Source organism: Neolamprologus multifasciatus, chromosome 23 (assembly GCF_963576455.1).
Source record: "Neolamprologus multifasciatus chromosome 23, fNeoMul1.2, whole genome shotgun sequence".
In the NCBI taxonomy this organism is placed as follows: Eukaryota; Metazoa; Chordata; class Actinopteri; order Cichliformes; family Cichlidae; genus Neolamprologus; species Neolamprologus multifasciatus.
In genome coordinates this window covers 14,455,673-14,471,071 of record NC_140460.1, presented here as the reverse complement: position 1 = coordinate 14,471,071, position 15,399 = coordinate 14,455,673, and the positions used below count along the sequence as shown (strand labels likewise).

The 15,399-nt window shown below is 38.6% G+C and overlaps 1 long non-coding RNA gene across 1 annotated transcript; it reads right to left on the bottom strand.

The window, feature by feature from the left end:
- Positions 1–9,212: 9,212 nt before the first annotated feature.
- On the bottom strand, positions 9,213–14,901 carry LOC146491228 (uncharacterized). The gene is made up of 2 exons (XR_014872603.1): positions 10,233–14,901; positions 9,213–9,962 (listed from the first exon to the last, which is right to left on the bottom strand). It is a non-coding gene; the product is annotated as an uncharacterized LOC146491228 (long non-coding RNA).
- Between the last annotated feature and the right edge of the window lie 498 nt (positions 14,902–15,399).

Below are 15,399 nucleotides of genomic sequence, written 5' to 3'. Positions count from 1 at the left end.
TCGATTTTTGAGAAAATTAAAGGATTTTAAGTGCGCCTTATAGTGCAGAAAATACGGTACTGATTTTAACATAATAATGATAGAGAAGCCTTAACCATTTCCTCCTAATTTGGAAGTCAACCAGTAGGACTACTCCCTTTATGATCATGATCAATACCATCTAACAGGAAGCAAATGATATGCAACACTTCTGGCAAAGTGATATTTGGAGCTATCACATAATTTGCAGTTTCATGAAGTTCTTTCTTTATGATTATTTGCATTCAGATTTTGTCATTGTGGAGAATCTTACGTTAACGACCTATTTAACAGTTTGAATTTAACATTGTTCAATAAATCAGGAGCGTGAATTTGGTGAACTTTTAAGTAGTGTGCATAAAGGTCAGTCTGGACAGACTGACAAGCTCATCTGTCTTTTGGCCAGATGAGCTAAAAAAATATTTTTGCCATAATTTGTCTTAAAAAAAGCCCAAATTTAAGGCATATTTTGCACATTTTTTTAAGACATTTCCAGAGTTGTTTGTAGACCTACACTGGCTCGGGTCCCTCTCTTGATGTAATCATGCACTGATTAATGATACTGAAGTCATGGTTCTGTTGGTGAAACACAATATGATGCGTTTCAGAACTCTAGGTTCAATCACGACTCTGACAGTATTTTGGGCTCATTATTATGTTGCTGCATGAATCTGGGGACCAATCAGATTGATGGCATTAGGCGATCAAAATCTAATCATCCGAAGTCCACAGGCTGACGTTGTCTTATCAGTCTTCTTTAACAGCGCCTAGCCTGGCCAGGACAAAAATCAAACATACAGATTGATAAAAAAAAAAAAAAAGATCATATATAAACTCATATAGTAACCATACCTTGTTATTACCAATTTCCCCACCAGTACTTAACCATCTAGCCTAATTCAGTGTTACATTAGACATTATACATTAGGGTGAAATGCTCAACTGTCCATCTCAGCCTGTTTAGTATTCTGCCCATGAAATGGTTTAAACCTCATCCCCCATCCATCTATCTACCAAAAGATATGAGATAACTTTTTTTCTTCTCAACAGATGATATTAAGTGCCTCCTATTATCTCAGTAGGTCTGTATCATATTAGAATCTGCAATCGCAGGTCAGAAAGTATACGGTGCTCTTGTCTCGGCCGGTGCTGCCGAATTACTTTCCTGCACACAATGGCTGAATGGGTTGAGGCTTTGTCATTTAAACTGCATAAAGAGCCCAGAAATTGATTTTTATTGTAGATCTTCATATCTAATAAAGCTCTGAGGATCCCCTTTCTTCATTGTCTGAATGGCCAGTGAATGCTTTCAATCTGCCTCTCTGTTTCATGCATAAAAGTGGTAGCTGGAATGATAGGAGAAGAATGAGAGGGAGGGTTGCTGCCATGCCAATGAAAAGCATCCCTTCTCTTTTTCTCCTCTCCTTGGAAACTAAACCTGGGGAGGATGGGAGAGGTGAAGGAGCTGGGGGTAATTGAAAAGTGAAATGTTTTTTCCCTTCCTCTTTAGAAAGAATGTGTCTTTTTCAAAGAGAAAACATAACCAGGACACGCTTCTGCTAAAGAAATACCCTTTAGGAGCGTCCACAGCAGAGAAAGTCTACAAAGATATCAATCTTCTTTCATTGGAGGTCAGCTTCTTTCTCATTACTACAGTTTAGACGTACAATAAAAAAAAAAAAAACGCTGTTGTTGTGCGGAATATGTGGTTCATTTTTCATGAATGCGAGTGTCCTTTCTACTTCAATCTGTTCTTTATTAAAGGAAAACACTACAAACTTCAATAGAATCTGAAGATGCAAAAAAAAAAATACACATACGAAAGGTAACAAATTGTAGAAAAATATAACAAAAAGTGAATGTTTTTGTTAGAGGGTCATCATGCTTAGGCTTCATTGTCTAAAGTATTTCAGAGTTTTTACATGAACAATATATAGACATAAGACACTTTCACAAATACAGTGAAGCCCTGAACTTTTAAAATATATTAACCAACTTAGATGCATGGAAGAGTGCAAAGGTAAAAAATCTAATTGCACCTGCATGAGAACAGTTTATAGTATAGTGTATTCATAGCTGGTGAAACTCCATCTCGTGTCTTGCCTCCTGCAGAATAGATTCGAAAAGCATCTTTGTGTGTGTGTGTGTGTGTGTGTGTGTGTGTGTGTGTGTGTGTGTGTGTGTTTCTAACAATGTCTAACAATCTTTTCTAAATGTTAACTAATTAGAAACAATAGCTGAGTTTTATTATAGAAAGCTCTCTTTCATAAATAAATAAACGTCCTAGAGGAAACCCTTAGATGCAAAATACCAATGAGTTCTCGGACCTCACCCATCTTCAAAATAGTACATGTTTACTGAGGTGGAAATTCCACATTAGTTGTTGTACCTGGCAACAATGGCTCAGTGCGTATATGGGTGTGCAACTTTTAAAAGATGTTACCCAACTTAGATGTATGGAAGAGCGCAAAGGTAAAAAATCTGACTGCACTTGCATGAGAACAGTGTAGATTATAGTCTAGTGTATTCATAGCTGGTGAAACTCTATCTTGTCTCCTGCAGAATCTATTCGGAAAGTATCTTTATATTGAAAAAAATGACATAAAGCACCATGAGTGAGAATGTCAATTATTGTTAACTAATTAGAAACACAATTCTGGATAAGTTGTGGTCTCAGGTTTATGTGCAAAAACCAAGCAACAACCTTCAAGACTGAAAATAAAGTCATTGTCAAAAAGCCAAAAACTGCCAGTGGAGGCTGGTTTCCCACAGACTTCTATTTAACTACGTCCAACTGACAAACATTTTAAGCATAGTTACATCTTACAGGAGTCACAAAGGCAGACCTCTCTGCTGTGTTTGTGCTTTTGTTTTTCATTTCAGTTGACAAATAATATTACTGTGTGGGTTTGTAAGAGATTTTTCATATTTCATTAGTCTGTAACTAAGCACTAACCAGCCAATGCATGTATCTGTGCCTTTACACTTTACAGTTTGGGGATGCAGTTTGCTAACATTAGCTGAGAGCTTCCATCAGCATACTGTATTGTTTTCTTCAAACACAAAATAAAAACCTGATGGCCAAAATTCCAAAATGTTGAGTCTTAAACTTCTGAGTGATTTCATGGTGGCAAACTTTTCCATCCAGAGTGAAAACAGCTATGATGAACAGAAATAGACCAATGCAAAACATTTATAACTAGATAAATATATAATTAAATTCAGTTTAGTTCAGTTTTATTTATATAGCACCAAATCACATCAGTCACCTTAAGGTAATTATAGGTAAAGACCACATAATAATGGTAGTTCAAAAAAACGTACATTAAACCTACAGAAATGCCTTGTTAATTAATGTCAGATGATATTAAGTTGACTGCATATTTTAATCTACAATTTCAATCAATGAAACACAATTAAGATTAACAAATATAATAAGTAAATAATTAATAAATACAATTAAATTCCAAGTTTGCACTTCTTGGTAGTTTATAATGCATTTTTAAAAATCTGAAGTCGGTCTTAATAAACTGCAGTTACTGTTTATACCGCATGGTTGGTGTTGGAGCATTGCACAACATTGTTATATCATGGGCATAAGACAAAGGCGGAAAGTCATCATAGTCTAGTAAAGGATTATTGCATTGGTGTATATCACTTGAGGCAACTTGAAAAGAATGCATTGCAATCATGTTTTCTTTTCTTCGTACCAATAATTGCATGCTTGTATGAGCACTCGAACAGGTTTTGCTTCTTGTCATCATTGCTCCTAATCAATCTGTGCGATTCTAAATCTAAAAAAACTGTCTCAAGCAGTCTGATTTTTACTGTTCAGTGGGATCTCTAAGGGGAATTTCAACCTCAGCCATCTTTAAATAGGTCATAGTTTAGAACACACAGCCAAAGCGTCCAAGACTGTGTGAGAATCATCTAAGGGGAATTTCAACCTTAGCCATCTTCATAATAATAATAATAATGGATTGCATTTATATAGCGCTTTTCGGGACCCCTCAAAGCACTTTACAATGCCACTATTCATTCACTCTCACATTCATACACTGGTGAAGGCAAGCTACAGTTGTAGCCACAGCTGCCCTGGGGCAGACTGACAGAGGCGAGGCTGCCATATTGCGCCATCAGCCCCTCTGGCCATCACCAGTAGGCGGTAGGTGAAGTGTCTTGCCCAAGGACACAACGACCGAGACTAGGGATGGGTATCGAAAACCGGTTCTTGTTGAGAACCGGTTCCCACTGTTTCAATTCCTCGGAATTGTTTGCCATTTTTGCAAACGATTCCCTTATCGATTCCAGTTGCCCCAAATGACGTCACCACGTTGCGGAACGTCATTTACCTGGCAGAAAACATGGCAGCTCAAACGCTCAAAAGTTTGATTATACTTTACGAGAACGGATGACAACAGGGCAACTTGCAATACTTGCAAAGTAGATATTTCCTTTAAGGGAGGAAACACTACAAATATGCAAAAGCATTTGCTCACAAAACATAACCTTAAATGAATGTCATGTTTTTAATTCCGCTCCGGACTCGTGAATCATATGCTGGCAGTTCTCACTGCAGTCTACTGGTAGCGTCTCCTTTCAGGCCAGGATAGACTAATGTCACCGCGCAGTGACTAAGTCTGTGGTAAAAAGCTTGAACCCATTTGCCACAGCAGATGCCCCCAATTTTCGGTAAGTGAATGTGTTTAATTGTAGGCAGGGACATTACTGGATATTCTTGTGTAATTGATACATAATAATTTATGTTATACTTTGTTATTGCTACAGAAGAATATTTATTTTATAGTTTTACAGGGGACCCTGTGACACCCCATTGAAGAGCCATAGGCTGGATCTCTTAAGATCTCACTGTTGGGTTTGTAAGGCCATGTTACTCCTAAATTTCTATCTTGTTCAAAGAGAAGATATAAAACAAAGTTCTAAGCTAATCGACCTTAGTGTTCTCCTTTTTAAAAAAAGAATCGATAAGAGAATCAAATCGTTATTGTGAAAATCTTATCAATACCCATCCCTAACCGAGACTGTCCGAGCCGGGGCTCGAACCAGCAACCTTCCGATTACAAGACGAACACACAACTCTTGAGCCACAATCGCTTTAAATTGGTCATAGTTTAGAACACACAGCCAAAGTGTCCAAGACTGTGTGAGAATCATATGGAACATCATTAATCAAATTTTTTGATACGCTGCTGAATCTCATATTGTAATGTAATGTAAAGGTGTGGAAAAGAAGAGTTAGGGGTCTCCAAAATCATAAATAAATACAAATGGGATTGTTGTTTAGTTCCATGGGAATTGTGTGATTATGCAGATCCACTACAATCTTTAAATTATACTAAATTTGACAGTGAAATTATTGACTGGAAAACAGACATTGCAAGCTATTAATCACAAATAAATATGATTGTGTTAATACAGCAAACAAAATGAAGAACATTTAGGTATTATCATCAGTATTATTATTATTATTATTGACAAAGTTAAATGCAGTGGTTTCAAAGGTCTAGACATGACATTGGGCTGCAGGTTGCCCAAAAACTACAGTGAGTTTGAAACACTTGGTTTACAGTACATCTAAATCTGTTATGAGCTGCTCTTGATCATAGAAAGGAAAACTGTCAGATTTATTAGAGAAGAATCTATTTCATAAATAAATAAACACCCTATAGTAAACCCTTAGATGCGATTACAGCTACTGAAATGCTAATGAGTTCTCGGACCTCACCCATCTTCAAAAATAGTACATGTTTACGAAGATGGAAATTCCAGATACGTTGTTGTACCTGGTAATAATGGCTCTGTGCGTATGTGGGTGTGCAGCTATTGTTTTGAAAAAATGTGAACCCATCCCAGTAAGTGCTAAAGAAATTTAAGCTTGTCAAGACTGAGTTGCAAACAACGCCTTTACGTCATTTAAATTAGTGATTTTAAATATATTTTTTCTTAATTTTTGTTCTGTTGCCTGCATGATGCAGGAAATAAATTCAGTGTAATCACCGGGAAACCTGATTCACATAGTCACAAGGAAGGTGACATCCTGTTTTTACTCTAGTGTGAGAAAGCCATAAACTATGGCTGTGTAAAGCGCATTTGACTTTAAATAGGTTTGGTTTAATATTCTGTATATATAGGTTCATGTGACTTATTCTTTAAAAAAAAAAACACCCTTAAATTAAGTAAGTACAGCTAAGGAACTTTATTTTTTGAAGATAATGGTGACAATGCAAAAAAAACATTGTCCTGATGTTTTTCACTATGTCAATTATATCTGTGTAGATTTTTCAAAACGCTTAAAAATGTTATCGCTCTTTAGAGGGACCAGAAATCCGAAACGTTGTCGTCTCATTATGTTTGCAAGAAAATAAAATACAGTGTATTTGAACACCAAAGTCATTAATCTGCAGAATTTGTTTGCACATATGTATGTCTGAGCTCCAGCAACATGTTCCACACTGTCCCACACAAACTGACTCTTTGCAACAGATTTAGCTTGCAGGGATCTGGCCTCCCTAACTGTATGGTATATTTAGGATAGCGAGCGAGTAGCGATTGGGTGGAGGCATTTATTATTAAGTTGAAATGCGTGAAATCAAGGCAGAAGTGTAATTACCCCATAAGCACACAAGGATTACTTCTGTAGCACAAATACTGAATTTCATGTTTGACTTGACTTAATGACTCTATAAGTTGTAAAACAAAAACTGCCCCCTGTTGCTTGTGTGATAAAGCAGATTAACTTTTGCCGCCTTTGGTGGAACGCAGCCGAACAGCATTTACATTAATAAAAAATGAACATGATCTGTCAAATTAACAGCTCTGCTTTTAAGAAATATAAGAAGAAAAATAAAATGCTCTGATCTGAATGTAATTTGAATGAAAAATTAAAGAAGCACATCGCCCCCCCCCCCCTTCATTTCTGTGCTGCTCTAAACAAATCATCCTCCTCTTGCTTGTTTAAACTAAATGTTATGCAAATGCACACCTCACCTCACTCACAGGGCCGCACACTCCTCCCTCATTTTTCTCATTTTAGGTGATCGCAAACATGTAAACAAAATTTGTTTTCATGCATTTGAATATGTTTAATTATCACAGACTAAATCCAGCTGCACTTGTAAAGACTTTTCAGACGAGATTAGGAATTTCAAAGTGACAACCATGATAGATGGGAGCATTCTGTAAGTCGTAGATTAAAGGTCACAGCGATGAACTGAAAAACTCACAAGGCATCATTTAAGTTGAGGCAGATGCAATCAAAGCCGAGCGCCTCAAACAGGCAAAATGATTATGGAAATGGGTATCTGCATACAACTAAACATATGGCAGTGCCTAATGCCATATAACACTAGAGGCTGGGTTTAATCAAACTTCACCAATTAAAAATACAAATGATATGCAAACATCTGAAAGTCTGAGGAGAAATTGAGGAGGATTGTTATTAATGATAGGGGATGGATCTATCTCCGCTAATTCTGTTAATGTTTCTTCCACTGCTCTCCTTTCTACAGATAAGACTGATCAGCATCACTTGAACTGCTTAAATAAACAGTCCAAGCGGAGAAATGGTGCAATGTCAAAAGTAAATGTAAATTACACACGGCATTTACAGTAGATGCATTTAGAAAATAAGAAAAGATAAGACTGTTTTATGAAACAGTTACCAGCTGCAGTTCGGATGAAGCTGGTTGTTCCCAATTTGATTCATTTTACATTTATTTTTAAATTTGCACAACTAAAGTACAGACTCAAGTTCAGCTCTGGAACATCTTGCCTTGGTGTAAAATGTATTTTTTCTGAAATCCTGACTACAGTAACCAGGAAAATTAATGAGAAACTTTTAGGCTCAGTCACACATGCTAAGAGACCGGTTAGAGACCTATGCGTATTCCCCAACCAGTTGCTGAGTGGTTGCTGGCTGTCATGAAAGCTGCAGATGCAAGACACTGATATGTCTGCACACACTGATGATGCGGAGCAAAAGTTGTGTGTTGCCGCTCCAACCTACAGATTTCAAAAAGCAAATCTTTCACATTGAAAGTGAATGTTCTCTGTTTCTGGTTTGAATCCAGCTTTCACAGTTTCACTGCGGCTCCAAGTAGTTTACAAGCATTTGTAGACAAATCACACAAATCTTCCAAGCAAACTACTGCCAACCCCAGAAACCTTCTAGCAATGAAAGTAGTCACATCAGTGGTTTCGTACACTTCTTTGCAACCAATACCAGAAATCTCCAGCAAGCACTCCCCAAGCAGATAAAGAATTTACACTTTTCCCTAGCAACTGGTGGTTGCCAGGTGGTTGACGACAGGTGTCTAAGGCAAGTGTGTAACTGGGTCTTGACCTTTTCCTAAAGTTAACCATGCCATCTTTCTGCCTAAACCTATCCACAGTCAGATATAATAAAATACAGGTCAGCACTGTCTTGTAATCACATCTTGATAATGATGTGATTACAATAAAGTTAATTGTGATATGACTTAAATAATTTTTTAAAGAAAATGTACAAGTGATACTGAAATAATAATTTATATTTATGACTATTTTGCTCCATTCCCTGGGGATTATCTGTATTTTGGTGTTCAGATAATCAACAAATTGAATCCTTTCAGCCATAGAAGTCCAGGTGGGGCCTAGGGATCAAATGGGCCCAACAACAAACTTTTGCCCCTAGGCCCCCTAACAGCTTAATCCGGACATGTTAAGACACCAATCCAAACATTTACACATCACATCTGTACTTTATATTTAAAAAAAGCTTTAGCATCGACAATAATGTTTTACATCCAGCGATCAATAACATACAGCCATACAGCAAAGACTGCATAATCAAAAATGTATCAGTCCTTTCATGTAAATTCAGTAAAATCATAATTCACGTCGGCAGTAATGACACCCAGTTACGCCAATCGGAGGTCACTAAAATCAATATTGAATCGTGTGCAACTTTGCCAAACTTTGTCGGACTCTGTAGTTTTCTCTGGTCCCCTCCCCAATCAGACCAGGAGTGACATGTTTAGCCGCATGTTCTCCTTAAATTGCTGGCTGTCTGAGTGGTGTCCCAGAAACGATGTGGGCTTCATAGATAATTGGCAAACCTTCTGGAGGAAACCTGGTCTTGTTAGGAGAGACGGCATCCATCCCACTTTGTATGGAGCAGCTCTCATTTCTAGAAATATGGACAAATTTATTAAACCCCCCAAAATATGACTATCCAGAGTTGGGACCAGGAAGCAGAGTTGCAGTCTTACACGCCTCTCTGCAGCTTCTCTCCTCCTGCTACCCCACCAAAAACCCATCTCTATAGAGACTGTGTCAGCTCCCAAAAAGACAAAAAACAAACTAAAAACCAGCAATAAACAACTTAAACATAAACAATCACAAAGAAAGAACAATACAGTATCCACATCTGAACCAAAGAGTAAAACAGTGAAATGTGGATTATTAAATATTAGGTCTCTCTCCTCCAAGTCTCTGTTAGTACATGACTTAATAATTGATCAACAAATTGATTTACTCTGCCTTACAGAAAGCTGGTTGCAGCAGGATGATTATGTTAGTTTAAATGAATCAACACCCCCGAGTCATTCTAACTACCAGAAATCTCGAAGCACAGGCCGAGGGGGCGGTGTGGCAGCAATTTTTCACACCAGCCTATTAATTAACGAAAGACCAAGACAGACTTTTAATTCATTTGAAAGCCTGATGCTTAGCCTTGTCCACCCCAGCTGTAAAACTCAGAAACCAGTCTTACTTGTTATCCTCTATCGTCCACCTGGGCCTTACACAGAGTTTCGGTCTGATTTCTCAGACTTTTTATCTGATTTAGTTCTCAGCTCAGATAAAATAATTATTGTGGGTGATTTTAACATCCATGTAGATGCTAAAAATGACAGCCTCAACACAGCATTTAATCTGTTATTAGACTCAATTGGCTTCTCTCAAAATGTAAACGAACCCACCCACCACTTTAATCACACTCTAGATCTTGTTTTAACATATGGCATAGAAACTGAACATTTAACAGTGTTTCCTGAAAACTCTCTCCTGTCTGATCATTTCCTGATAACATTTACAATAATTGATTACACAGCAGTGGAGAGTAGACTCTATCACAGTAGATGTCTTTCTGAAAGCGCTGTAACTAAGTTTAAGAATATAATCCACCCACTGTTATCATCTTCAATGCCCTGTACCAACATAGAGCAGAGCAGCTATCTGAACGCTACCCCAACAGAGGTCGATTATCTTGTTACTAATTTTACCTCCTCACTACGTACGACTCTGGATACTGTAGCTCCGGTGAAAACTAAGGTCTCTAATCAGAAGTACCTGACCCCGTGGTATAATTCTCAAACACGTAGCCTAAAGCAGATGACTCATAAGATGGAGAGGAAATGGCGTGTCACAAATTTAGAGGATCATCATTTAGCCTGGAGAAATAGTTTGCTGATTTATAAGAAAGCCCTCCGCAAGGCCAGAACATCTTACTATTCATCACTGATTGAAGAAAATAAGAACAACCCCAGGTTTCTCTTCAGCACTGTAGCCAGGCTGACAAAAAGTCAGAGTACTGTTGAGCCAACCATCCCTTTAACGTTAACTAGTAATGACTTCATGAACTTCTTCACAAATAAAATTTTTATCATTAGAGAAAAAATTACCAATAATCATACCACAGATGTAATATTATCGACAGCTACTCTTAGTACCATTGATGTTAAGTTAGACTCTTTTTCTCCAATTGATCTTTCTGAGTTAACTTCAATAATTACTTCCTCCAAACCATCAACGTGTCTTTTAGACCCCATTCCTACAAAACTGCTCAAAGAAGTCCTGCCATTAATTAATTCTTCGATCTTAAATATGATCAACCTATCTCTAATAATCGGCTATGTACCACAGGCCTTCAAGTTGGCTGTAGTTAAACCTTTACTCAAAAAGCCATCTCTAGACCCAGCACTCTTAGCTAATTATAGGCCAATCTCCAACCTTCCTTTCATATCAAAAATCCTTGAAAGAGTAGTTGTCAAACAGCTAACAGATCATCTGCAGAGGAATGGCTCATTTGAAGAGTTTCAGTCAGGTTTCAGAGCTCATCACAGCACAGAAACAGCTTTAGTGAAGGTTACAAATGATCTTCTTATGGCCTCTGACAGTGGACAGCTTGTCCTGCTAGACCTCAGCGCAGCGTTCGATACTGTTGACCATAATATCCGATTAGAGTGATTAGAGCACGCTGTAGGTATTACAGGTACTGCACTGCAGTGGTTTGTATCATATCTATCTAATGGACTCAAATGTGTGCATGTAAATGGAGAGTCCTCTTCACACACTGAGGTTAATTATGGAGTTCCACAGGGTTCAGTGCTAGGACCAATTCTGTTTACACTATACATGCTCCCCCTAGGCAGCATCATTAGAAGACATAGCATAAATTTTCACTGCTACACAGATGACACCCAGCTCTATCTATCTATGAAGCCAGATAACACACACCAATTAGTTAAACTGCAGGAATGTCTTAAAGACATAAAGACCTGGATGGCCGCTAACTTTCTGCTTCTTAATTCAGATAAAACTGAGGTTATTGTACTCGGCCCTGAAAATCTTGGTATCTAACCAGATTCTTACTCTGGATGGCATTACCTTGGCCTCCAGTAATGCTGTGAGGAACCTTGGAGTCATTTTTGACCAGGATATGTCCTTCAACGCACATATTAACCAAATATGTAAGACTGCTTTCTTCCATTTGCCCAACATCTCTAAAATTAGAAATATCCTGTTTCAGAGTGACGCTGAAAAACTAGTTCATGCATTTATTACTTCCAGGCTGGACTACTGCAATTCATTATTGCTTATTGACATCAGGATGTCCAAAAAACTCCCTGAAAAGCCTTCAGCTAATCCAAAATGCTACAGCAAGAGTACTGTCAGGGACTAGAAAGAGAGAGCATATTTCTCCTGTTTTGGCTTCCCTTCATTGGCTTCCTGTTAAATCCAGAATTGAATTCAAAATCCTGCTCCTCACATACAAGGTCTTAAATGATCAGCCCCCATCTTATCTTAATGACCTTGTAGTACCATATCACCCTATTAGAGCACTTCGCTCTCACTCTGCAGGCCTACTTGTTGTTCCTAGAGTATTTAAAAGTAGAATGGGAGGGAGAGCCTTCAGTTTTCAGGCCCCTCTTCTGTGGAACCAGCTTCCAGTTTGGATTTGGGAGACAGACACTATCTCTACTTATAAGATTAGGCTTAAAACTTTCCTTTTTGCTAAAGCATATAGTTAGGGCTGGACCAGGTGACCCTGAATCCTCCCTTAGTTATGCTGCAATAGACGCAGGCTGCCGGGGGATTCCCATGATGCATTGAGTTTTTCCTTTCCAGTCACCTTTCTCACTCACTATGTGTTAATAGACCTCTCTGCATTGAATCATATCTGTTATTAATCTCTTTCTCTCTTCCACAGCATTTCTTTATCCTGTCTTCCTTCTCTCACCCCAACCAGTCGCAGCAGATGGCCGCCCCTCCCTGAGCCTGGTTCTGACGGAGGTTTCTTCCTGTTAAAAGGGAGTTTTTCCTTCCCACTGTCGCCAAAGTGCTTGCTCATAGGGGGTCATATGATTGTTGGGTTTTTCTCTGTATCTATGAAGCGCCTTGAGGCGACTTTTGTTGTGATTTGGCGATATATAAATAAAATAGAATTCAATTGAATTGGTGTATTCTGCTGTTCTAGTTTTAATGAACAGTCTCCCCCCTTTGATCATAATGATCTTCACTATCTAATTAGCAGTTGTGGAAACAGCGTTACTGTAGTAGAACTTGATCCTTTTTAATACTGCAGGTAAAACAGAACAGGCAGTACCAGCAGCATATTAATTATCAAATAAAGAATATTGAGGTTTATTATGATTATCCAGCCTGAGCCCAAAAAGAACGCGGTTGCAGTGTTTCACAGACTATCTGAGTCGTAGATTTTGTGTCAAGAGGCACGCAGCATTTTTCAGAGGAACTCTTTGACATTTGAGAGGCTGTGAATCATGAGTAGTTGCCGTCTCTTCAAAAATGATGCTGGAGGGAGGGAGTGAGGTTATCCTGTGTGGTAAACACAACTCTTCCATCCTCACATCTCTCTCTCTCTCCCTTATATCTCCCGCTGGGAGGAGCCAAGTCAAGAGGAAGCGAGGTGTCGCATTAGCCAAATGAAATGAATCCATAGTGTGATCAGCTTCACAAAGCAGCGCCACAGTGTGGCTGGAGGAAAAATCATAGGTAATGTCACTCACAGAACACCTACAAGTAGATGACGTCAAAGCAGATTTCAAAAAAATGGGATCATAATCACAGTAATCAGAATGACAAGATTTTATTAAATGTGTAAGCAAGTTTAAGGAAGTTCCTGCATGAGCTCTAAATGGTCCATATGGTGTTCCTGTAACTTACTGTTTATGCATTATTCCTTATTTTTGCCTCCATGAGTTTCCAATAAACATTTAAACAGGAGTGGATATTGCTCCTTCTTAAGGCAAACTGTTGCCTGTCACAGAGTGTGTCAGCATGCAGTCATGGGTATTTGTGAAGAATTTGGATGCCTTAATGACATGCGACTTGATTCCGGCGTCTGCCTCCATATCTGCACTGATGTCAGTATTACTCCTGCAGCAGCAGTGCAAACACACAGACACACACACACAGACAGTATCGAGCTCAATCATTCCTTCCTGAAAAAACAGCGTTGTTATTCCATCATTGGAACAGTCTGCACACAAACCAAATCCATTTAAAATGCTGAAATACTTTCACCAAAATACAGACTTACGCTATATAGAACTGCATTTGCTTTATGACCACATGGGTTAAGTGAATGTAGGCAAATATGGCTGGAAATACATTAGCTCTTGATCAAATTGTTCTGCATTTTTTTGGGGGGGCTTTCTCAGTTTTCTAAAAGGGGGGAAAAAAGTAAAGTCTTTTGTGTTCATAAAGAAATTAAAAATGATTCTATTCTCAGTCATGATCTGTGTTTCCTGATGCGCTATTTCCCTTTGTGTTATTTCTGACTTACTAGAAGCTTGAGTACATTTGAAAATCACAAAGTAAATCTGAATATTTTTACTTTAAGCTCCCCATCCCAGAAAAAGATGATCCTGCCACTTGTCCATTACAGACATGACACGGGCCTCCCCCACCTACCCATCACCACCCTCTCAGTCCCCCAGGAGAAGGTAGGGATGTAGGGTGTGGAGGAAGGAGGGGGCTTTGAGAGGATTCTTTATGCAGCTCTGTGTATTGCTTTCATGTTGTCCAGCCGGTAACTAAGTTGGGTTGCTGGGGGCAATGGCTAATTCACACCCTCAGATCACGAGCATGAAATGAGAGAGCAGTGAGCGCTAAAGCCCCGAGGTTAACGATAGCTCCGTGGCACCACACACCCAGCACCCCCTCCATATAAATCTGGTCAAATGGTTTCATTTTAGATGATCCCCAGAATCACCTGCACACACTTAACAGAGAGGTAGAAGGTTCACCTGAGATAGAAAGCCTGATTTTAGCAGCGTTACGATGCCCACTTTTGTTTATTGAAGCCACTGCTGTCTTCTTACACACACTTAAGTGAAGCATCCGCTCTTTTCTTTGTATTATCCTAATGTGAGCCGCGTGAATGGACTCAGCAGAGCCCACACGCAAGCTATTTTGTCATGATGGATGCGGCTTTTTCTACGGAGATCAGCAAAAATAAAGAAATAAATATTTAAAAGAAGAATACAGCTGTGAAGGACTTTAAAAATCTTTTTACTCCTCAGTTAAACAAGCTTGTGGATGAAGACCGGCCCCCCCTCCCCTCACCCCCTTTCTAGCACCACCACCACCCTTTTCCCCAAAACCCCTCTTTAAAGTTATTTCAAATTTCCCAGCATGGCTTTGAGAAATCTGTTTGTTTGAGGGCAGCATTAGATGTGACCAGCGTTTTATTGTGACATAAAACCGCATTTCTTCCTTGGCAGATTAAAAATAAAATCGGTTAATAAGAAAAGCTGTCAGCAGCAGAAAATGGTTGACATAATCCGTTTATCCTCCAAGCAATAAAGATATTGGTCCTTGGGAGTCTATCTTTCCTCTTATGTTATTTCGCCCAAAACATTATCTTCTATGCATTCAGATGGATTAAGAAGTCATACGGGAGATAGAAAGAAAATGACAGATACAAAAAAATATAGAATATCCCTTTCACTCTGCATCACACACATTTACAGGAGGAAACACATATGATCCAGAGTTAAGTTAATAAATGAGTTGTTAAAAAACAGAAGAGCACGAACAGGAAACAGGTCACAAGCAGATACTCTTATTCTAAAAGCA